Raw genomic sequence first — 24,201 nt, 5'->3', positions numbered from 1 at the left:
ACCGGAGCACCTGAAAGCTGAACTCATTTATGCAGCCTAAAGTCAGCAACTGCAGAGCCGAGAAGATCGTGACGAATCAAATTTACTGTAAGTTCGCTCATCTCTAGCTGCAAATCTGCCGGTAGAATTTTCAGCTGTTCTGCCCTAAGTGGATTCAACCAAAGGGAATTTTTTTTCTTTCAGGCCACAATATAACTGCAGCAGCTACATCAATCATATTTATCTTCTTTTTTTTTTTTTGCTCCCCTCAACACTGCTGCCCTAGGCACAGGCCCATGGGTGCCTAATGGCAAATACAGCCGTAGTAATGGCTCTACAGACGCTCTGTTGTTTTCCTACAAAAGATTCAGCCCTGAAGGGAAACTTCTGTAAATGATGTTAAACATTAACTCAGCCATGTTTCCTTCTTATCTCTGCAAATGTAGTATATAAATATAGTTGTAGATGCTAAGATCTGTATTCTTGTTTTAATTCTGTCCATAGACCAAAAAAGTTATATCAATCACAAGAAGTATACATATAGATAAGGAACAAAAAAATTTGAACAGAAACAAAAAAAGAAGAAGAAAGAACATTAAATAAAGAGTTGGTGTAAAAATTCCAAACACATGCATGAATACTAAGCCGGAGAAATGAGGACACACCTCTAGACATCAAATATAAATAAAACACCAATACAATAGGGCAGGATTGTGTCTAATATAAATATAACACCAATACAATTGGGCAGGATTGTGTCTAATATAAATATAACACCAATACAATAGGGCAGGATTGTGTCAAATATAAATATAACACCAATACAATAGGGCAGGATTGTGTCAAATATAAATATAACACCAATACAATAGGGCAGGATTGTGTCAAATATAAATATAACACCAATACAATAGGGCAGGATTGTGTCAAATATAAATATAACACCAATTCAATAGGGCAGGATTGTGTCAAATATAAATATAACACCAATACAATAGGGCAGGATTGTGTTAAATATAAATATAACACCAATACAATTGGGCAGGATTGTGTCAAATATAAATATAACACCAATTCAATAGGGCAGGATTGTGTCAAATATAAATATAACACCAATACAATAGGGCAGGATTGTGTCAAACATAAATATAACACCAATACAATAGGGCAGGAATGTGTCAAATATAAATATAACACCAATACAATAGGGCAGGATTGTGTCAAATATAAATATAACACCAATACAATAGGGCAGGATTGTGTCAAATATAAATATAACACCAATTCAATAGGGCAGGATTGTGTCAAATATAAATATAACACCAATTCAATAGGGCAGGATTGTGTCAAATATAAATATAACACCAATACAATAGGGCAGGATTGTGTCAAATATAAATATAACACCAATACAATAGGGCAGGATTGTGTCAAATATAAATATAACACCAATACAATAGGGCAGGATTGTGTTAAATATAAATATAACACCAATACAATAGGGCAGGATTGTGTCAAATATAAATATAACACCAATACAATAGGGCAGGATTGTGTCAAATATAAATATAACACCAATACAATAGGGCAGGATTGTGTCTAATATAAATATAACACCAATTGAATAGTGTAGGATTGTGTCTAATATAAATATAACACCAATTCAATAGGGCAGGATTGTGTCAAATATAAATATAACACCAATACAATAGGGCAGGATTGTGTCAAATATAAATATAACACCAATACAATAGGGCAGGATTGTGTTAAATATAAATATAACACCAATACAATAGGGCAGGATTGTGTCAAATATAAATATAACACCAATACAATAGGGCAGGATTGTGTCAAATATAAATATAACACCAATACAATAGGGCAGGATTGTGTCAAATATAAATATAACACCAATTCAATAGGGCAGGATTGTGTCAAATATAAATATAACACCAATACAATAGGGCAGGATTGTGTCAAATATAAATATAACACCAATACAATTGGGCAGGATTGTGTCAAATATAAATATAACACCAATACAATAGGGCAGGATTGTGTCAAATATAAATATAACACCAATACAATAGGGCAGGATTGTGTCTAATATAAATATAACACCAATTCAATAGTGTAGGATTGTGACCTTGAACCTTCACTTGCACTTTTTCCTTTCTTAAAATAGTGACTTTTTGAGCTTTTTTGACGCATCCAATTGTAAAAATAATATGGTGTATTTGTTATGGTTGAGTATTTCTGTTAATCTGGCAGTGGCCAATGCTGGATTGGCAGGAATTTATGTGATCGCCAAGAGTCCGTGGTTGCCCGTGTCTTCAGCAGCATTGCAGAGTCCTCATCATGTGTGGGGCATTGGTATTTGTGATATACTCTAAAGCAGTGGTCTCCAACCTGCGGACCTCCAGATGTTGCAAAACTACAACTCCCAGCATGCTCGGCCAGAGACCACCGCTGCCCCATTGCCTCCCCCCATCCCCGGTTTTATAATTACCTGTTGCCGGGGCCCAGGGTCCGCGCTACTTCTGGCTCCTGCGGCGTCCTGTGCGCTGCGCAATGACGAGTGACATCCTCAATGCGACGTCAACGTCAGTGCGCACAGTGACAGCTCAGGACGCCGCCTGAGCCAGAACTAGTGCGGACCCTGGGCCCCGGGAACAGGTAATTATAAAACCGGGAATGGGGGAGGCAATGGGGCAGAGGCGGTGGTTGGACTAAGGATCGGCAGGGGGAGAGAAGCGGGTGGCGGCGACGGTCTATGGTCCCACAAAAGCCACTACAGTTCTTTGATTTAAAGCGCCCGCTTTGAATCAATGATCTGCAGCTGCTTTTTCAGGCCCGGGGGGGGGGGGGGGGGGGAGGGTGCAGAAATAGCCGATAACTTATACCGGAATATCGGTATAAGTAATCAGTTATCGGCCTGAAAGGCCACAGATTATCGGTATTGGCCCTAAAAAAACAATATCGGTCGATCCCTATTGAAGACCACTGCTCTACAGCATTTCTGCACCACCAGCTTGAGAGGACATAGGTAGGAACTAGGTGCAACATACGTTGTGAGGACATAGGGGGAGATTTATCAAAACCTGTCCAGAGGAAAAGTTGCCCAGTTGCCCATAGCAACCAATCAGATCTCTTCTTTCATTTTAAACTCATCCAACTCATCCACATGTGTGCTGTTGTAAATACTGCGGATTTTACCTGTGCAAATCCGCAGGTAAAATTTTTCAACATATCTTTCCCTTTGTGCATTTACCCAGAATTCATAGAATTCAAAAAGAGGCCTCAATTTAGCCACAAAAGATTAGTATAAAGTCCACTACTTTTATTTATGCCAGTATTTATTCCTTATAATTTGTTGTCAAGCTGATAAATTGATTTCTTTGTTTAGATAAATGACTTTTCCTCAGCAATAAGAAAACCCTATTCTGGGCATACAAACAGAAATATCTAAATTACAGCTGGAATGTGTTTCTGTTCACACAGTTCGCAGGAAGTGCCTCAGATATGTCCTTACTTGGTGGCACGCTTAAAGTACAAAGTCTATGCAATCATGATATAACTAGAGGGAAATCACACAGCTAACCTTGTAGGAGCTTATTTATCATGACATGGCACAAGACTGGAATGGTGAAAGACTGTCACATACTAGATGTAATTGGCCACAAGCACATTATCTTTTTATTGTTGTGAATATTATTGGTCTAACCAGATACCTACATACTTGCCATACGGTTTAGAAGATCTGCCAGTGTACCTTGCTTCCCTAAGTATCTTGCATCCTATCTTTTTCCATGCAAGTCATTTGGTGCCAAAATAAGGTAAACAAATGTTAATTTAGCTTTTGCTGTTTAATGAATGTGCCTCAGACTGTTGTGTTCTCTCACCCCCCACTGTTTTTTAAGATGGCGCCCACCATTTCATGACCCCCAGACTTCCCTGGCAGATTTTTCCTCCAATGAAAAGTCAAGGTGTTACAGTAGCCTATCAGGAGTGCTTGAATTAGGCCAATTGTTCATTAACCTAATATATATATATATATATATATATATATATATATATATATATATATACGGTATATATGTTTTCCTGGTCTTTCCCTCACTTCATCAACCTGTTTTCCCTCCCTCTCTTGTATTTGCATTATGTATACAATTTGTGCATTATGTATATAATTTGTCACAGCGTGTCGTGAGTTAACTTTGGATTTGTGAGCACGTAGGCAGACTTGTAACCCGGGAGTACAGGGTTGCATAACTGTAGCCCTTGTGACAATTGTTATATAGTTAAAAATTCAATAAAGCTGTGGCCCACCCCCACCCATCAAAGAAACGTTTGTGTTGTGTTTTATTGTAGTGTTAGGTATATGGTCATAGTAAGGTCCACTTTTCCTTCCTTTCCCTTTCCTGGTTTTGGAAATCACAGCAGTCTACATGAGTTTTATAATATTTTTCTGTTTTTTTCTGGCATTTTGTCACTTGTGTGGAAATTGCATTATTTTTTTTTTGTTGGGTACCAAAATAAAAAAAAGGATGCAGTAGTGATGGAAAAATTTTTATTTAACGAAATGTATATATTTTATAACAACATTTTAATTAATTTTTAATAATTTTTAATAAAGTGTGTGTGTGTGTGTTTCACTTCAGGTAGTACTACTACTCCCAGCATGGAACAGACTGTTCCATGATGGGAGTAGTAGTACCTGTACTATAGACATATCGACCCGGGTGTCAGTCATGACATCCGATGCGATCATCCATAATATAGCAGAGATGTGGAGCGGCTCTATACAGCGCTCGCATCTCTGCACTATACTCCGGGCCAATGATGTGAATAGGACATCATTGATATTTTCCGCCAAGAGTGGTGATTGGCCGGATGTTTGCAGCCAATCACAGCTCTCAGAGGGAAATATGAATGAATGAGTGGCTGGCCGGAGTATAGTGCAGAGATGCGAGAGCAGGAGAAAGCCGCCAGTGGCTCAACATGCTGCGGTTTTGGAAAACCGCCAAGGAGCTGAAAGACGCCAAAAAAGAGTGAAAAAACGCCAAAAGGATTAAAAAAAAAAAAACGCCAAAGTGAAAAAAGTCAAGTGGAATAAGATTTTTGCGATTTCTCATTGATTTACAGCTAACATCTGGCCACCGCGTTTTTTGGCCGAAAAAAACGCCATGCAGCAGAATTGGTGTTTTTTTTTTTTTGTTTTTTTTTGAAATGTCATCATCCTTAATCATTGATGTAATATACTTTAAAAAAAATATACTAACATATAGGACTGTATACTCTGAAAGTGGCAAATATGTTCCAAAAATGGGAAAAATAATGGGAAAGGGATCTAGGAGATATAGCATAAGGTCAAATAAAATGAAACCCTTTTGGACATGTGAATACACCTTTTAAAGCGTAGGTTTGACTACCAACAGGGAGGGGGGTGGAACTTGAGAACTGCACACACACGCCTTAGACCAGTTGAATGGGCATCCCAGTAGGGCACAGCCTCCTGAAAGATCCTTATGATAGAACATTTTTGCAGAAATAACAAAATTAAAAAATCCAAGTGCATAGGAAAAGCAATCGGCACAAGTGTCACCTAGCTCCAATAGTCAATCACTGTTCAGCATAGAGGATATATAATTAAAGCCAGATACGGACCTGTCAGCAGCGTGGATCCCTCCGGCGTGGTGCTCAGTCCCAGGAACAGGCAGCGGTGCAATCAGAATAGCCACGAAGGAGAGGACGGCACACATCAAAAAGGCGGTGAAACAAATTTCCTTTATTCGGAGCAAAGTGTCACAATGTGCAGGTTAAAAGCCCTTACGCCAGCAGGAGGTAATAGCCATTTCACACCTACACGGCGTTACTTCAGACCACTCCTACCTCACCTGTCAGGGCGGATATATCCTCACAAACCCGTGACGTAGGTGAGGTAAGGCATTTACAAAGACAGTGATTTAACCCCTTAAGGACCAAGCCCATTTTGGCCTTAAGGACCAGAGCGTTTTTTGCAAATCTGACCACTGTCACTTTAAACATTAATAACTCTGGAATGCTTTTACTGATCATTCTGATTCCGAGACTGTTTTTTCGTGACATATTCTACTTTAACATAGTGGTAAAATTTTATGGTAACTTGCATCCTTTCTTGGTGAAAAATCCCCAAATTTGACGAAAAAATTGAAAATTTCGCATTTTTCTAACTTTGAAGCTCTCTGGTTGTAAGGAAAATGAATATTCAAAATACATCTTTTTAATTCACATATACAATATGTCTACTTTATGATTGCATCATAAAATTGGCATGTTTTTACTTTTGGAAGACACCAGAGGGCTTCAAAGTTCAGCAGCAATTTTCCAAATTTTCACCAAATTTTCAAACTCAATATTTTTCAAGGACCAGTTCAGGTTTGAAGTGGATTTGAAGGGTCTTCATATTAGAAATACCCCATAAATGACTCCATTATAAAAACTAAAACCCCCAAAGTATTCAAAATGGCATTCAGCAAGTGTGTTAACCCTTTAGGTGTTTCACAGGAATAGCAGCAAAGTGAAGGAGAAAATTCAAAATCTTCATTTTTTACACTCGCATGTTCTTGTAGACCCAATTTTTTAATGTTTGCAAGGGGTAAAAGGAGAACATTTTTACTTGTATTTGTAGCCCAATTTCTCTCGAGTAAGCACATACCTCATATGTCTATGTTTATTGTTCGGTGGGCGCAGTAGAGGGCTCAGAAACGAAGGAGCGACAAGGGGATTTTGGAGAGTGTGTTTTTCTGAAATGGTTTTTGGGGGGCATGTTGCATTTAGGAAGCCCCTATGGTGCCAGAACAGCTAAAACTGCCCACATGCCATACCATTTTGGAAACTATACCCCTTGAGGAACTTAACAAGGAATTAAGTGAGCCTTAATACCCCACAGGGGTTTCACAACTTTTGCAAATGTAAAAAAAAAAAAAATTATCTAAAATGCTTGGTTTCCCAAAAATTTTACATTTTTACAAAGGGTTAAAGCAGAAAATACCCCCCAAAATTTGAAGCCCAATTTCTCCCGATTCAGAAAACACCCCATATGGGGGTGAAAAGTGCTCTGCTGGCGCACTACAGGTCCCAGAAGAGAAGGAGTCACATTTGGCTTTTTTGAAGCAAATTTTGCTCTGGGGGCATGCCGCATTTAGGAAGCCCCTCTGGTGCCAGGACAGCAAAAAAAGCCCCACATGGCATACCATTTTGGAAACTAGACCCCTTGGGGAATGTAACAAGGGGTAAAGTGAACCTTAATACCCCACAGGGGTTTCACGACTTTGGCATATGTAAAAAAAAAAAAAGAATACATTTTACCTAAAATGCTTGGTTTCCCAAAAATTTTACATTTTTACAAAGGGTTAAAGCAGAAAATACCCCCCAAAATTTGAAGCCCAATTTCTCCCGATTCAGAAAACACCCCATATGGGGGTGAAAAGGGCTCTGCTGGCGCACTACAGGTCCCAGAAGAGAAGGAGTCACATTTGGCTTTTTTGAAGCAAATTTTGCTCTGGGGGCATGCAGCATTTAGGAAGCCCCTCTGATGCCAGGACAGCAAAAAAAAAACCACATGGCATACCATTTTGGAAACTAGACCCCTTGGGGAACGTAACAAGGGGTAAAGTGAACCTTAATACCCCACAGGGGTTTCACGACTTTGGCATATGTAAAAAAAAAAAGAATACATTTTACCTAAAATGCTTGGTTTCCCAAAAATTTTACATTTTTACAAAGGGTTAAAGCAGAAAATACCCCCCAAAATTTGAAGCCCAATTTCTCCCAATTCAGAAAACACCCCATATGGGCGTGAAAAGTGCTCTGCTGGCGCACTACAGGTCCCAGAAGAGAAGGAGTCACATTTGGCTTTTTTGAAGCAAATTTTGCTCTGGGGGCATCTCCGCATTTAGGAAGCCCCTATGGTGCCAGGACAGCAAAAAAAACACCACTTGGCATACCATTTTGGAAACTAGACCCCTTGGGGAACGTAACAAGGGGTAAAGTGAACCTTAATACCCCACAGGGGTTTCACGACTTTGGCATATGCAAAAAACAAAAAAAAAAATTTTTACCTAAAATGCATGGTTTCCCAAAAATTTAAAATTTTTACAAAGGGTTAAAGCAGAAAATACCCCCCAAAATTTGAAGCCCAATTTCTCCCGATTCAGAAAACACCCCATATGGGGGTGAAAAGTGCTCTGCTGGCGCACTACAGGTCTCAGAATAGAAGGAGTTACAAATTTTGCTCTGGGGGCATGCCGCATTTAGGAATCCCCTATGGTGCCAGGACAGTAGAAAAAAAAAAAAACACATGGCATACATTTTGGAAACTAGACCCCTTGGGGAACGTAACAGTGTTACAGTGAGTACTTACACCTCCCAGGTTTTTTGAACAGTGGGCCATAAAAGCGAAAAATTAGATTTTTTTGCACTATATTGATAGTGTTACCCCAAATGTTTCATTTTAACATTGGGTAATAGGGCAAAAGGCCCCCAAAATTTGTAGAACAATTTTGTCTGAGAAAAAAATACCCCATATGTGGATGTAAATTGCTCTGTGGACGCACTGCAATGCTCAGAATAGAAGGAGTGAAAATTTTGTTGTAATTGAAGTCAGGGGTCATGTGCATTTATAAAGCCCCCATTGTGCAATGACAGCCAAAAAAAAAAACACATGTGACACCATTTTAGAAACTACACCCCTCAATGAACGTAACAAGGGGTACAGTGGGAAATAACACCTCACAGGTTTTTTGAAAAGTGGGCCATAAATTGAAAAATTTGATTTTTTTACAGTAAAATGCTGGGGTTACCCAATTATTAACATTTTCACAAGGAGTAATATGAGAAATTGGGTTACAAATTTTTGAGGGCTTTTCCCCCTGACTATAAAAATACATCCACATATGGGGTAACGTGCTGGACGGGCGCACAACAAGGCTCAGAAGTCATAGAGGTCACTTTGTATTTGTGACCTTTGGCATATCAGTAGCTGACATACATTGAGTTACATACATTGCGAGGAAAATACAAAAATGAAACACCCACATGTGACACCATTACAGAAAGTACCCACCCTGAGGAATGGGTATAGGGGTAAAGAGGACATTTTTAATGCACAGGTGTTTCCTAAATTAGTTTTCCAGGAATGGATGAAGGGTAGCTTTTGAAAATTGCAATTTTCAACCTATACTCTGCTTCATTTTTCTGGGAACAACTAACATGTGACTCTGAATTGTCGCCTGGAAATACGACAGAGCTCAGGGAGAACTCTTCGCATTTGAGGCGGATGTTTGTTAAGGACCTAACAGTTACATACATTCAGAGGAAAATACAAGAAAGGAACACCCACATGTGAGAATACTACAAACAGTACACCCCCTAGGGAAGGTGTATAGGGTGAAGTGGAGATTTGGAACAGACGGGTGTTCCCTTCATTTATTTTCCAAGAATGGATGAAGAGTACTATGGGGGGGAAGAAAATTGCAATTTTAGAACTGATATGCCAATTATTTTCACAGAATGATGACCCAGAGTACAGCCAAAAGTAAAAATGATGCCCGCCCCAAACCCTATACTCTGAATCATCATTCTGGGAAGGGGATGTGTGGGGCCGTCCCTATTCTGTTACCTCAAATGCGCAACCCGCTCAGGTGGGGAGAGAGAGCGTTGCGCATTTGAGGCAACTGCAAACCTCCAATGCTGTTGACTCTGTGTCCCATGACCCATTTTTGGGGGACAAAGATATAATGAGGGGCATTGGGAAAGAGGTTTTGGGTTTGATTTTTTGGGGGTAGGGTATTTTCGTATAAAATTTGGAAGATAATGTACCCTGGACTGGTACATTGGAGCCGAATTCTGGGGAATGAAATTTAGGGCAAAGGATGGAAAATTTAGTACTCCATGGAAGTGTGATACTCCCTGAAGAAGCCTATGCAGAGGCCCGGATGATCGGGGCAAGTGTCACACTGAGTGGTGGTGTCCCTCCGTCTCCCCTTCCTGTGACACACTCTGCATCTTTTCTGGGTTCGTCCCGACCTTCCAGTGTTGGGGATCACACCTGGAAAGTGTTGGCCGGGGACGATTCGGGGACCTAAAGTTCCAGAGGTGCTCTGACCCGCTCTTTGGCGGTCACCAAAGATGAGGGCCTTTAGAACTACCTCTTGGAACTCCAGGTATGTCCCTGAGTTGTACATGGCAACCTGTACCATGTAGACCGCAACCTTTTTATACCATACGCGTGTTTTCCGCATGGCGTTATATGGCTTGAGGACTTGATCAGAAAGATCAACTCCCCCCATATACCGATTGTAGTCCAGAATACAATCGGGCTTGAGGACCGGTCCCGCGGTACCTCGCACAGGGACAGGGGTACTGCCCTTCCCATGAATTGTGGTGAGCATAAGGACATCCCTCTTGTCCTTATACCGGACCAACAACAGGTTCTCATGGGAAAAGGCACGGGACTCACCCCGGGGGATAGGAGCATGTAGGGAATGATGGGGCGGAAGGCCTCTTTGATTCTTCCGGACTGTCCCACAAGCGACCGTGGATCTGGCGGCGAGGGATGAAAAGATAGGGATACTAGTATAAAGGTTATCCACGTAAAGGTGGTAACCTTTATCTAGCAATGGGTGCAAAAGGCCCCAAACGATTTTCCCGCTAACATCCAGAGTGGGGGGACATTCTGGGGGTTCAAAACGGGAATCTCGTCCCTCATACACTATAAACTTGCAAGTGTACTCTCCTCCGCAAGTTTATACATCTTCCCGGAGTTTATACATCTTCACACCATACTGCGCTCGCTTGGTCGGGATGTATTGCCGGAAGCTGAGTCTCCCCTTGAAGCTGATGAGCGACTCATCAATAGAGACCTCCCGCCCCGGGACATAGGCCTTCCAAAATCTGGCCCCGAAGTGATTGATGACCGGCCTGATTTTATACAGGCGGTCATACGCGGGATCAGTTCGGGGGGGGACATGCCGCATTATCAGCATAATGCAAACATCTCCGAATGGCCTCGAACCGGGAACGTGTCATGGCCATACTGTAGAGGGGTGTCTGGTAAAAGACGTCCCCACTCCAATATTACCTGACACTGGGTTTTTTAAATATACCCATATGCAGCGCGAGGCCCCAAAAGGTCCTCATTTCGGCTGCATCGACTGGAGTCCAGCCGCCGGGTCTAGCTAAAAGTGAGCCCGGGTTAGCGGCGACGAACTGTTGGGCGTACAGATTCGTCTGTGTAACCATCAAATTAACAAAGTCTTCACTGAAAAAATGACCGAAAAAGTCCTTTTCAGTGAACCCGGCGATGTTAATTTTGATTCCTGAGTCGCCAACAAACTCAGGAATCACGGGCTCGTGGTCTGCTGGCTCAGCCCAGTCAAGTTCTCCGGTACGAGGTACCAGTGACCTTGGCAGGGGGGCTTCACTAGTATGAGCGCCAGGGGGACTCATACTAGCATGGGGCACAGGCTCAAGGACAGAGGAGGTTTGCGGCACCGCATGGCGGCGAGTTTGCCGCCTTGGTGGCTCATCATCTGAACTAGATGAGGAGGAGGACGATGAAATAAGGAAGGTGGGGTCTTCATCGTCCTCTGAGATGCTTTCAGAGTCGGAGGCAATTAGGTCATATGCCTCCTCCGCCGAAAACACTCTGCGGGCCATTTCCCTACTCTAATGGGGATACGGGTATGTGTGTGTGGGGGAAAACTTTATTGGTGTGTGTGCTGCGTGTGGTGTGGTGCGATACTACCTCCCTAACCCGCCCTAACCCGCCCTAGCCTAACCTAACTAAACTAACCCGCCCTAACAGAAAAAAATATAAAATAAAAAGGGGACTTTTAATAAAAAGGGGGACTTCTAGCGCAAAAAAAACCTTGCGCCAAAAAAATAAGCGTTTATCTAATCAGTGGTGTGCGCACTGATTAGCGCTTGTGGCGGCAGGGGGCGCAGAAGTCAGTGGGGGGTCCGGCCACTCAGCCCAGGACAGTGGCTGGTGGCTTGTTGCCAGACCCCCACACAAAAAAAAAAAAAATAACGCTTTACCCCGAAAAAAAATGCACCCGCCTGAACCAAAAAAAAAACGCTGATCAGTGATAAATCACCGACAGCGGTGGGACAGGCTGCACACACAGGTACGGTCCGTCCACACAGTACACGCCTGCTACTGGTGGCACGGACCGCCTATGGGTGCAAAAAAAAAATATGCGTTAACCGAAAAAGGTGCCTTTACCACAAAAAAAACCTCTGATCAGTGATAAATCACTGACAGCAGTGAGGCACGCCGCACACACAGGTAAGGTCCGGCCACACAGTACACGCCTGCTACTGGTGGCACGGACCGCCTATGGGTGCAAAAACACGCTAGAAAACCCGAAAAAAAGCGCCGGTACCACACAAAAAAACGCTGATCAGTACTACAGGACTGATCAGCGATGGGTGGGCTTTAACAAACGGTGGCGGACCGCTCTTTTATAACTAAGAGGGTCCGCACACACGCTTAGTGAAAAAAAAAAGATCTGCGCCAAAAAAAGGCCGCAGCGACCCAGCAGGCCCGGGGTCACGCAGCTAAAGGTGCTACGGACACCCACTGAGGTACGCCGAAAAAAAAATTAAAAACGATTTTTTTTTAAACCCTAACCTGTCCCTACCTAATCTAAAGCTATCCCTGGGGATTTCTGTGCCAAGGGGCCACAGAAAGGGGGCAAGGGGCACTTTTTTTTAACTGAGGGGATGGTGGGCAGCACGGGGCTCCGTCCTGCACACCAGATCTCTGTGAAATGGCGGGCAGAACGGAGCAACATGCTCCTAGCCCACCAGATCCCCTCCCATTACATTGTGATTGGTGTGGCCACTTTGGTCACCCAATCACAACTGTACTGAGGGGAGTGGCCACAATGCCAGCCCCCAGTACAGCATGGATGGTGATTGGTGGTGTATACTACACCACCAGTCACCATCTATATCCGGGTCACAGGGTCACACGTGACCCTGATGACCCGGAACCGCTGCAGAACGCCGGTTAGTAGTTACCGGCATCCTGCAGCGATCGCCGGTATAGGAGGTCCTCCGGACCTCCTCCGGCACACTGCTGGGATGTCTGCTGATAGAAATCAGCAGACATCCGGCTCCGATCCCCACCCGGCGAGCGGCGGGGAACGGAATCGCAGCGCATCGCTCGTCTGAATTGACGAGCGATGCACTGCGATCGCCGACATGGGGGGTCATCCTGACCCCCCTGGGCGATATGCCCCGATGCCTGCTGATCGATTTCAGCAGGAATCGGGCGCCGGCTCCGCTCCAGATGTTTGCGGGGGGCCGGTAAAGAACATGACGTTCTCATACGTCATGTGTCCTTAAGGACTCGGACATGGAGACGTATGAGAACGTCATGTGTCCTTAAGGGGTTAAAAACAATTTAAAAACACAAATATCTTAATAGTAAACTATTATTGCTACATGTAACTATCAAACAGGAGTAGTAAAGTCATATAATGTCTACAAAAGAGTACGCTTAAACGAATACACTGAAGTCTAACCTGTCATTCATTCCTAGTTCCCCCTCTGCATTGGTACGGAGGATCCACCTAGCCTCCCGCTGTAGTAGATATTTTCTTCTTTCAATCCCCTCTACTGCCTTCACCCGTTCTATGCCAAAAAAATGCAGTTATCTTGGATCACCGTTATATGTATCCCAAACATGATTAATTAACCGGGGAGAGCCTTTACAAGTTTTTAATGAATGTACGTGTTCCCTGAACCGTACGTTCAGGGGGCGAATAGTACATCCTATATAAAATTTGTGGCACTGGCATTTAATGCCATATACCACGTAGGATGTTCCACAACAGATGGGGTCTTTGAATGTAACCGTTTCACCTCCTAACACCATGTGTTTATCGGTGCAGATGAAATTGCACCAATTACATGTGCCACAGCGATGGTTGCCATTTGTTTTTGACTAGAACGTCTCTGAGGTTTTTTCCTCTCTTAAATGTGATCAAAGGCCTATTTTTAGTAAGTGGAGCTAAATCAGAATCTCCCTGTAGCAGAAACCAATTGTTCAAAATCGATTTTTTAGAGGATCCTGGGGCTCCCTAGCAGCGGGACCGCGGCGATCTGACATCTTATCCCCTATCCTTTGGATGGGGATAAGATGTCTAGGGGCGGAGTACCCCTTTAAGTGTATTCGTTTAAGTGTACTCTTTTGTAGACATTATATGACTTTACTACTCCTGTTTGATAGTTACATGTAGCAATAATAGTTTACTATTAAGATATTTGTGTTTTTAAATTGTTTTTAAATCACTGTCTTTGTAAATGCCTTACCTCACCTACGTCATGGGTTTGTGAGGATATATCCGCCCTGACAGGTGAGGTAGGAGTGGTCTGAAGAAACGCTGTGTAGGCGTGAAATGGCTATTACCTCCTGCTGGCGTACGAGCTTTTAACCTGCACGTTGTGACACTTTGCTCCGATTAAAGGAAATTTGTTTCACCGCCTTTTTGATGTGTGCCGTCCTCTCCTTCGTGGCTAACAAAATAAAAAAAAGCAGGTTTGTGGGCAAGTCTTGTGACTGGCAGCACAACATTTTCTCAGATAAAATCCTATTCAGAAGGCTGGGTTCAAACAGAAGTGTGTGGTCCCATGAAGTGAAAGAAGTGTTGTGTAGGTGTACCCTATGAAATGGGTCCCCCATGCCCAAGTGATATTTGGGTGTCCACCTGTTCACCACTCCAGGGGCACATAGCACCTCAGGCTTTCAAACTACCTCTCCTCATGGCTGCGACAATTATTCCAACCTGCATACACTCCGATTTAAACTAACATAGACAGCGTTCCTGCTCCTTCGGCATGGGCCTCCCTAAGCCATACAAGAACAGATACTACACTGCTCACAATAATAAAGGGAACACTTAAACAACACAATGAAACTCCAAGTCGATCACACTTCTGTGAAATCACACTGTCCACTCAGGAAGCAACACTGATTGACAATCAATTCCACATGCTGTTATGCAAATGGAACAGACAACAGGTGGAAATTATAGGCAATTAGCAAGACACCCCCAATAAAGTCGTGGTTCTGCAGATGGTGACCACAGACCACTTTTCAGTTCCTATGCTTCCTGGCTGATGTTTTGATCACTTTTGAATGCTGGCGGTGCTTTAACTCTAGTGGTAGCATGTGACAGAGTCTACAACCCACACAAGTGGCTCAGGTAGTGCAGCTCATCCAGGATGGCACATCAATGCAAGCTGTGTCAAGAAGGTTTGCTGTGTCTGTCAGTGTAGTGTCCAGAGCATGTAGGCGCTAACAGGAGAAAGGCCAGTACATCAGGAGACATGGAGGAGTGCGTAGGAGGGCAACAACCCAGCAGCAGGACCTCCACCTACGCCTTTGTGTCAGGAGGAGCAGGAGGGTGCCAGAGCCCTGCAGAATGACCTCCAAAAGGCCACAAATGTGCATGTGTCCTCTGAAACGGTCAGAGACAGACTCCATATGGGTGGTATGAGGGCCCGACATCCACAGGTGGGGGTTGTGCTTACAGTCCAACACCGTGCAGGACGTTTGGCATTTGCCAGAGAACACAAAGATTGCCAAATTCGCCACCGGTGCCCTGTGCTCTTCACAGATGAAAGCAGGTTCACATTGAGCACATGTGACAGACGTGACAGAGTCTGGAGATGCTGTGGAGAACATTCTGTTGCCGGCAACATCCTCCAGCATGACCAGTTTGACGGTGGGTCAGTAATGGTGTGGGGTGGCATTTCTTTGGGAGGCCACTCAGCCCTCCATGTGCTTGCCAGAGGTAGCCTGACAGCCATTAGGTACCGATATGAGATCCTCAGACCCCTTGTGAGACCATATGCTGGTGCAGTTGGCCCTTGTTTCCTCCTAATGCAAGACAATGTTAGACCTCATGTGGCTTGAGTGTGTCAGCAGTTCCTGCAAGAGGAAGGAATTGATGCTATGGACTGGCCAGCCCCTTCCCCAGACCTGAATCCGATTGAGCACATCTGGGACATCATGTCTCGCTCCATCCACCAATGCTACATTGCACCGCAGACTGTCAGGAGCATGTCCAGGCATTGTAGGGAGGTCATACGGGCACGTGGAGGCCACACACACTACTGAACCTCATTTTGACTTGTTTTAAGGACATTACATCAAAGTTGGATCAGCCTGTAGTGTGGTTTTCCACTTTGATTTTGAGTGTGATTCCATATCCAGACCTCCATAGGTTGATAAATTTGATTTCCATTGATAATTTTTGTGTGATTTTGTTGTCAGCACATTCAACTATGTAAAGGCAAAAGTATTTCACACAATTGGTTCATTCATTCAAATATAAGATGTGTTATCTTAGTGTTGCCTTTATTTTTTTGAGCAGTGTAAGTAATAATTTGGAACATGGAGATGAATCCTCATTAATATGCAATAGGGAGCTGGGAAACATACTCCTGCCTCTCGTAATATTGCCTTCAATAGTAATGCTGTATAACATTAGGTTTATACCACAGACTCTTTCACAGTTACATTAGACAAAAAAGGCACTTCCACTAGAGGGCGCCATTATCCTAAGTATTAAGATTAGTTTCACAACAGTAAATATTTCTGTTCAACCTAGAACAAATATTAACTCTATGTAACCTTATAGCTGAACAAGCCTTGTCTTAAGGCCGGGTTCACGTTATATATTTGCTGCAGATTCGATTTGTTACATTTTCGTATTGGAAATCTGCAGCATTTACAGTAGCATTGAAGTGGAATGTTAAAAACATCTCATCCACATGTTGAAGAATAAATAAAAGCAAAATCCATGCAGAAATTGACCTGTGTTGCAGGTCAATGGTGCAGACGTGGTTAAATGATGCAGAATGTTAGAAAAGATGCCAACTCCATAGATATATTGCTGTTATTTAGTTTAGTTTAAAGTCATTTAGTTTGCATCGAAAATTGTGCACAAAAATTCGACAGCTGATCTGTCTGTCTGTCTATTACTATATAAACAGTATGTACATCTACTTTGGTTAATGACATATGTTGAGTATACTCTTCCTTGGGCCATCCAGTGTATGGAGTGGGCTCAGGACTCAAGTCTGCTCCATACTCGACAGACCTTGGGGGCTGTTGCTAATAGCCAGCATGGGACATTATTCGATGCCAGCTTTATCAACTATTTAGATGCCACTTTTAAAATTGACAGTGGCATGTGAACAGTGAAATATGTATCATTGGGGGTTCAGAATGGCCCCATGTGACAAGATCGAGGTGAGGTGTTCCATTGTCATGTCAGCCCAAGGCCTTCTGAGAGCCTCAGGGTTCATTGTGATTAATCTGCTGTTGCAGCCTGCCATAAACAGGCTGTACTAGCAGATTGCTGATAAATCAATTCAATGCATTGAATTAAATAAACAATGACATTATTGCTTATAGAAGTCCCCTAGGAGGACCTCTTAAATGATATGAACACATGTAGCAGAGCAGACCACACAGAGCAGCAGCATCCACAGCTTTTCTATAACAAAGTCTGCAACACTGTAAACTGAAGTCAATGGGGATAATTCACAATAAATCTGCACCATATCTGACTTTCTATGGGGACTTACAAATGACTTTCTATGGGGATTTTGTGCAGATTTTTTCCCACAATGTGTGAATAAGATGTTTCAAGTTTCATCTACTTCACTGTTGCTGTAAGTGTTAAATTCATACGTACATATGAGGATATCTAAACGCATAACAGAGTCTCTTTCTTGTGATTCCAACCTTGAGAGCAACTGAGGGCATGGAAAACCCCTGCTGTCTATCTCACAAGGACATAGACATTTCTAGTTTATAGAAGAAGCCTTTCCTTCTGATTCCTGATAATCTCACATGACTCTCTATTTCATCCTCTCTTGTAGGTGTGGAGTTCAGTCCAGTTCAACATTGTTGCAGAGCTTTATGTAGAAGCGCCGGCCTCCTGTTTATCTGCTGGCCCTGTGATGTGGCGCTGAGACATTCCTTAATCACTAACTTCTTTAAATTGCCTGAAAAATTGAATGCAGCTTTGGCATTCAAACGTTGTTACTATTTTAAGAAGAAATTATAAGTGAAGTTGTTATTCTTGCTTTGTCCCTGCACCAGAAACATCAAAGACATCTTAAAATATTCCTAGGTTTTGGATTGAGATAAAACAGTATAATTTTAGGCCAACAACAAGGTTTAGTGCAAGGGTAGCAAAGATCCGATTACTAGGGTAGCAGTAAGAACGTTGAGGGTCTCCTCTGTTTTGTTAAGCACAGACGTGGTTAAATGATGCAAAGTGCTGATTTGTAGTTTGAAATGGTGCACTAAAAAGTACGAATACCGTATATAAAATATGGGGGGGGGGGGGCAAAACTAACAGGCTCCATTATCCACCTGCCCTGCTTGACAGATCTGTCAGATCTCTCCCTATATGGAAAGACCTATCAATGATGTTCTGTAAGAGCCGTGGCAGTGCTCTATCACCCATGTGCAAACATGTTACAGAAGAAAGTGCAAAAGGATGCAGTCTATCGCAAGCCCATGTACTAAAGGAGAGAGACCCCCACAAATCTTCCCCTTCAGGTCAAAAGGCACATGCAGGGGTCAAGAATCGATGCCCCCCTTTGCTAAAGCCTAAGAGAAAACCAAATTGTTCCTGGTATTCACTCAAATATCAACCAAAGAGCTCAGCAACTGGTTGGCATCCATGGAAAATACAGGGATCTGGACTTGCAGGGAGCGGAGGATTCTGATGGCCCTCTAAACAATCTGGAAGGTGAGTAATTTGTGTCTGCATTTAGGATCCAACTGCAGAACCTCTGGTGGGCCTAAGTTCTGACACAGTAATGCACTACATTGGCCCAGAAAGGCAACAATACACAAATGTGATTTAGAGCCAGCCACTTATCACTAGCGTTATTTCTTCTGGGTTGTTTCTCAAATTACCTGGAACATATTGACAATATGACCTGTGACCCCCAATAGTGATAAATGCAGTTAACAGTGGACACATTTTTGGTATAGAATCATGGTGGGCCCTCAGGCTGAAAGTCTCTGTTGGACGTACTGTAGACTACTAAATAAGATCAAAGAAAGCATCAGGGATCAAAATAAATATATTGAAATGTTTGCATGGAAAGTGCTATAAGAAGACACTTCATTAGAAAAACAAACAGTAGTTTCTTAAAAGAGATGTAAGTCTTTATTCAAGAGTCTCCCGATCAAACACACTAAGCCCTATATGCTGGAGAGTGACAGTATTTGATCTGTGCTGAGTGAGGGATTTACATACATTTGTACCTGTCCAATTCTCATGTATCAAGCCAGTTGTCAGGTGACATTCCTCTCAGCATTTGTTTCATCTTTCCTACATCAAAGTTAGACCAATACGGGAGGTTGTGGCTATTGCAGAAAGGCAATGGAAAGGTGGGATCAGCCTACACACATTCTCCTGGTATACTGACCTTAAAGGGAATCTGTCACCAGAGTCACTGGCACTAACCTGCTGGTACAGGCTAATGGTTAGGGTGATGCTGATGACACCTGTCTTTGCCTTATTATTCCGTGTGCCTCTGTTCCAGAGATAGGGACGAAAATGTAAGTATATAAATAAGTTGTTGGGTGCACTTGGAGCATTCTCAAGCCCCGAGGTGCACTGTCCGGCCAGCTCATTACTTCCTTGGTAATGCCCTCTTCATAAATATTCAATAAATATAGGCCATACGTTTTGTGCCAGCCTGGAGCACCACCGCACATGTGGGGGAGAGAGATCTTCCAGCATGTATGACTTACGTGCTTGGGGAAAAAAGACACAAAATATTCCTCAGAAGGCTTTATATAGGAAATAATACATTCTACAGTATAATGGAAGGGTTGTAGGGATTTTTCTTTTATATTTCATGGTTATATAATGACGTTACTTTGCTTTAATATATTTACTGTGTCCGAATAATGTAGACTGAAGAAAGAAATAATATTTAGTATTACAGGACATCTGATCCCACTTGATGTAGAGCAGCTAAATGACTAATCATGAGATCAATGCATAGAAGGTCACACAGAATAAACAATAAATGTGTTTTTATGAAAAATAGACAGCTCCAATTTCTATTTAGTTTTCCTTGCAAGTTTAGAGATATTAATGTGAACATGAAGCGAGGATTTTATTCCACTGGGCAAAGATTCAGTTTGATGCACCTATACATTTTAGTGGCCCAGGTATCAGTCTGCCTTGCCACTAGTACTGTAAATGCATTTGTATCTGTTTACAAAAAAATATGATGAAAATATATCTCCATTCCAATAGGAAAAATAAATACTCATTTTTATTAATATCATTTTTGTCAGGATCAGATTACCCTAGGCGAAAGCTAATTTTGCTGCCCCTTGACCCCGCCCAGTGGCTTCTCCCGATGTTTGGGGGTGTGCACAATGTCAGGATGTTGGATGGATCTGACCTTAGTGATTGCCCCTGTCTGCCTCGGAGGTGGCGCTGTGCTCCTCCAGCAGGCTGAGAAATGCAGACTATTCTAGTATAGGTGGGGTGGGGTAGCATGGCAGGGTTTTGCTTGATGGGCAGGTGCTTCGGATGGGCGGGTGCTTCAGAAGCTGGCTAACTTTATTGCAGTAGGCAGAGCAGCTCCCCCATCAAGAAAGTGTTTTAGGCAGCTGCCTATTTTGCGTATAGGCAGAGCCGACCCTGGATACCAGGGGCTCTCACACAGGAATGGGCCCCAATGATTAAGCAGAGGGCCCCTGTTTGGAACTGGCTTTGAAGCCAACCACTTGTCAGTAGAGTCTATTTTGTATGGGGGGATTAAACTGTACCTGTCACATTCTCTGGGGACAGGATATGTATAAAGCCCCTGGGCAATCTCGTAGCCTAAGAATTGCTCGGAGACTGACACCATCAGACGTTTTTTGGAAGTCCCATGCAAATTAGTCTTCTGATTGCATCAGTCTCATAGAAAGTATTAGACTACAAGTTTGACCAGAAGCTTTAAACACATGAAAAAAAAAATCTACTAACTTCTATTTTCAATCATATTAACTATTGCTAATATGTCCAATGTATAATGATAACAACATGCAATCATACAGGGATGTGACACAATCTGTGTAGATGAAGGGGCTCACAGGATCATCTCCTCTAATAGGCCCAAGGAACCCTAGTCCGACATTGACTTTTGTTGTTGGTGCCAGATGCACTTCTTCTTCACCCTTATCTCCCAGGACACACACCCCACTGGCCCACTTTAACCTACGACCTTAAGAATGTAAAGTTTTTTTAAAACATTAAAGGGGTACTCCACTGGAAAAAAAAAATTGGTACCAGAAAGTTAAACATATTTGTAAATAACTTCTATAAAAAAAATCTTAATCCTTCCAGTACTTTTTAGCTGCTATTTGCTCCACAGGAAGTTATTTTCTTTTTTAATTTTCTTTCTGTCTGACCACAGTGCTCTCTGCTGACACCTCTGTCCATTTTAAGAACTGTCCAGAGTAGGAGAAAATCCCCATAGAAACCCTACCCTGCTCTGGACAGTTCCTGACATGGACAGAGGTGTCAGCAGAGAGCACTGTGGTCAGGCAGAATGGAAATTCAAAAAGAAATAGAAATATAACTTTCTGGCACCAGTTGATTTAAATAATAAATAAATAAATAATAATTTCCAGTGGAGTACCCCATTAAGTTGCTCAAGCAAGCCTAAAGCTTACAATCATAACCAGTTTTATATTCTACTCCTGTTTTGTACTCCGCATATGCCTAGCATGTACACTCCAAAACATTGCCTGTTGCTATATAGAGAATGGCACTGATAAAGGTGGCCTTTCCTTCTGGAAACAGACTTTACTTTTCGAATGTCTCCATGTAGCATCTACATTCTCATTAGATTGAGGACTCAACATGCTCTCTCTGTATATGTCTATAGTGGTAACAAGTGGAGATGTGAAGAAGATGTATTTTGCACCTATAATTCAGTTAAAGGGGTACTCCCGTGAATTTTTTTAAATTTTTTTATTTTTATCAACTGGTGCCAGAAAGTTAAATAGATTCGTAATTAGCTTCTATAGAAAAGAAAAAAAAAAAAAAACTCAATCCTTCCAATACATTTTATGGGCTGTATACTAAAGAGGCAATGCTTTTCTTTTTGTATTTCTCTGATGTCACAACCACAGTGCTCTCTGCTGACCTCTGCTGTCCATTTTAGGAACTGTCCAGAGCAGCATATGTTTACTATGGGGATTTTCTCCTGCTCTGGACAGTTCCAAAAATTGACAGCAGAGGTCAGCAGAGAGCACCGTGGTCATGACATCAGAGAAATCCAAAAAGAAAAGCATTTCCTCTGTAGTATAAAGCCTCTAAAAAGTACCGGAAGGATTAAGATTTTTTAATAGAAGTAATTTAAAAATCTGTTTAACTTTCTGGCACCAGTTGATTAAAAAAAATAGTTTTCCACGGGAGTACCTCTTTAATTTATTCAACATGGTGGAATGGGTTTTTAGGCAACAGATATTAAAGGGTACCTCTCATCAAATAAACTTTTGATATATTTTAGATTAATGAATGTTGAATAACTTTCCAATAGCATGTTAATGAAAAATATGCTTCTTTCTATTGTACTTTTCCCGATCAGTCCTGTCAGCAAGCATTTCTGACTCATGCTGGAGTCCTAAACACTCAGAGCTGCCAGCCTGCTTTGTTCACAGCCAAACAGGCTGTGAACAAAGCAGGCTGGCAGCTCTGAGTGTTCTCCTTTGTGAACAAAGCAGACTGGCCGCTCGTAGTGTTTAGGACTCCAGCATTAGTCTGAAATGCTTGCTGCCAGGACTGGTAGGGAGACCCCTAGTGGTCATTTCTTCAAAGTGGAAAATTAAATAGAAAGAAGCATATTTTTTAATAACATGCAATTGTAAAGTTATTCTGCATACATTAATCTGTAATATATCAAAAGTTTTTTTGATGAGAGGTACCCTTTAAAAAGGAAATTATAAAAGGGAGGATGGGTTATAATATATTACTAATACTAGATTTAGAGCAGAATTCAAATTAAACCTATACATTTGCCACAAATTAGTCAACAAGTTGATGTGGAAAACTCCAGCTTTGTTGTATATCAATTTATTCATACTAATGTTGTATTACACATTAACCCTATAACCTTATCTATCAATTCTATTCATAAGAAACTATTTATTCATGGTGACTATTTAGAGCTAAAACTTTAGCTATTGTGTCTATTACTAGCACTGTTCCAGATACATACCTTCATATCCCTAAGAGCCCTTTAGTATAATAGATGGCTCCCTATGTAATTATCACCCTATAAATGTGTAGGGTCAGTGACTTTTTTTAGCATATTAATATGTCTTCATGAACATTTTGGACTGGAGCATGGTCTATTGGCTGACAGGCCATTTTCACACATCGGTATCATGTAACATCCAATCTTTTCATTAAAAGTTCAAACACGTTATCGGGACATGAAACATATGTTTCGTAACTAAGTGTCTCATCCTGCAAAGAAGAACAAAAGCAGGTAGTAGGACAGAGAAAGAAAATGCAATGTATCATGAAAACTGATTCCTTTCTTTCCTGCAGGCCACCTATAAAGTAGTGAGGCACACGGCCCCATCTGCCAGCTGTCAGGACTGCACAGATGCTGGCCCTCTTACTAGATCCTTTTTCTTTCTGTTCTTCATTCCTTTGAGAATTAACACCAGGATTTTGACTGGAACTCCCTTTGTTCATAAAGAGTTTTCCTTCAAAAGGGTTGGAGAAATAATGTAGCATGCAAACGATAGAGCCAGAAACCTGTGCATGGCTGAAACAATTATAATCAAATGTGAGACTATTAAGAAAAGTGTGATATATATATATAGTTATATATGCAAATGATATTCGCACTTCAGTTGCCGATAGAGCTGAATAATGGTTAGTCACAGTACATCATGAGTCGTTCATTGTCACCATAAAAGGACATGGAAGAAATACGAAGACTTTAAAGCTGTTATCTGTTTTTGCTATATCGGAGTATAGTCATGCTTTTCTTCATCCAGGACAAAGGTTCACTTTGCTGCCCTAGTACTGTGTCACATTGGATCTGCCAGAAGCGTATTACAGAGCAGGAGAAGCTGAACAGATTACGTATTTTTCGCCCTATAGGACG

This window comes from Hyla sarda, chromosome 1 (genome assembly GCF_029499605.1).
Source record: "Hyla sarda isolate aHylSar1 chromosome 1, aHylSar1.hap1, whole genome shotgun sequence".
NCBI lineage: Eukaryota > Metazoa > Chordata > Amphibia > Anura > Hylidae > Hyla > Hyla sarda.
This window is presented reverse-complemented; position numbering follows the sequence as displayed.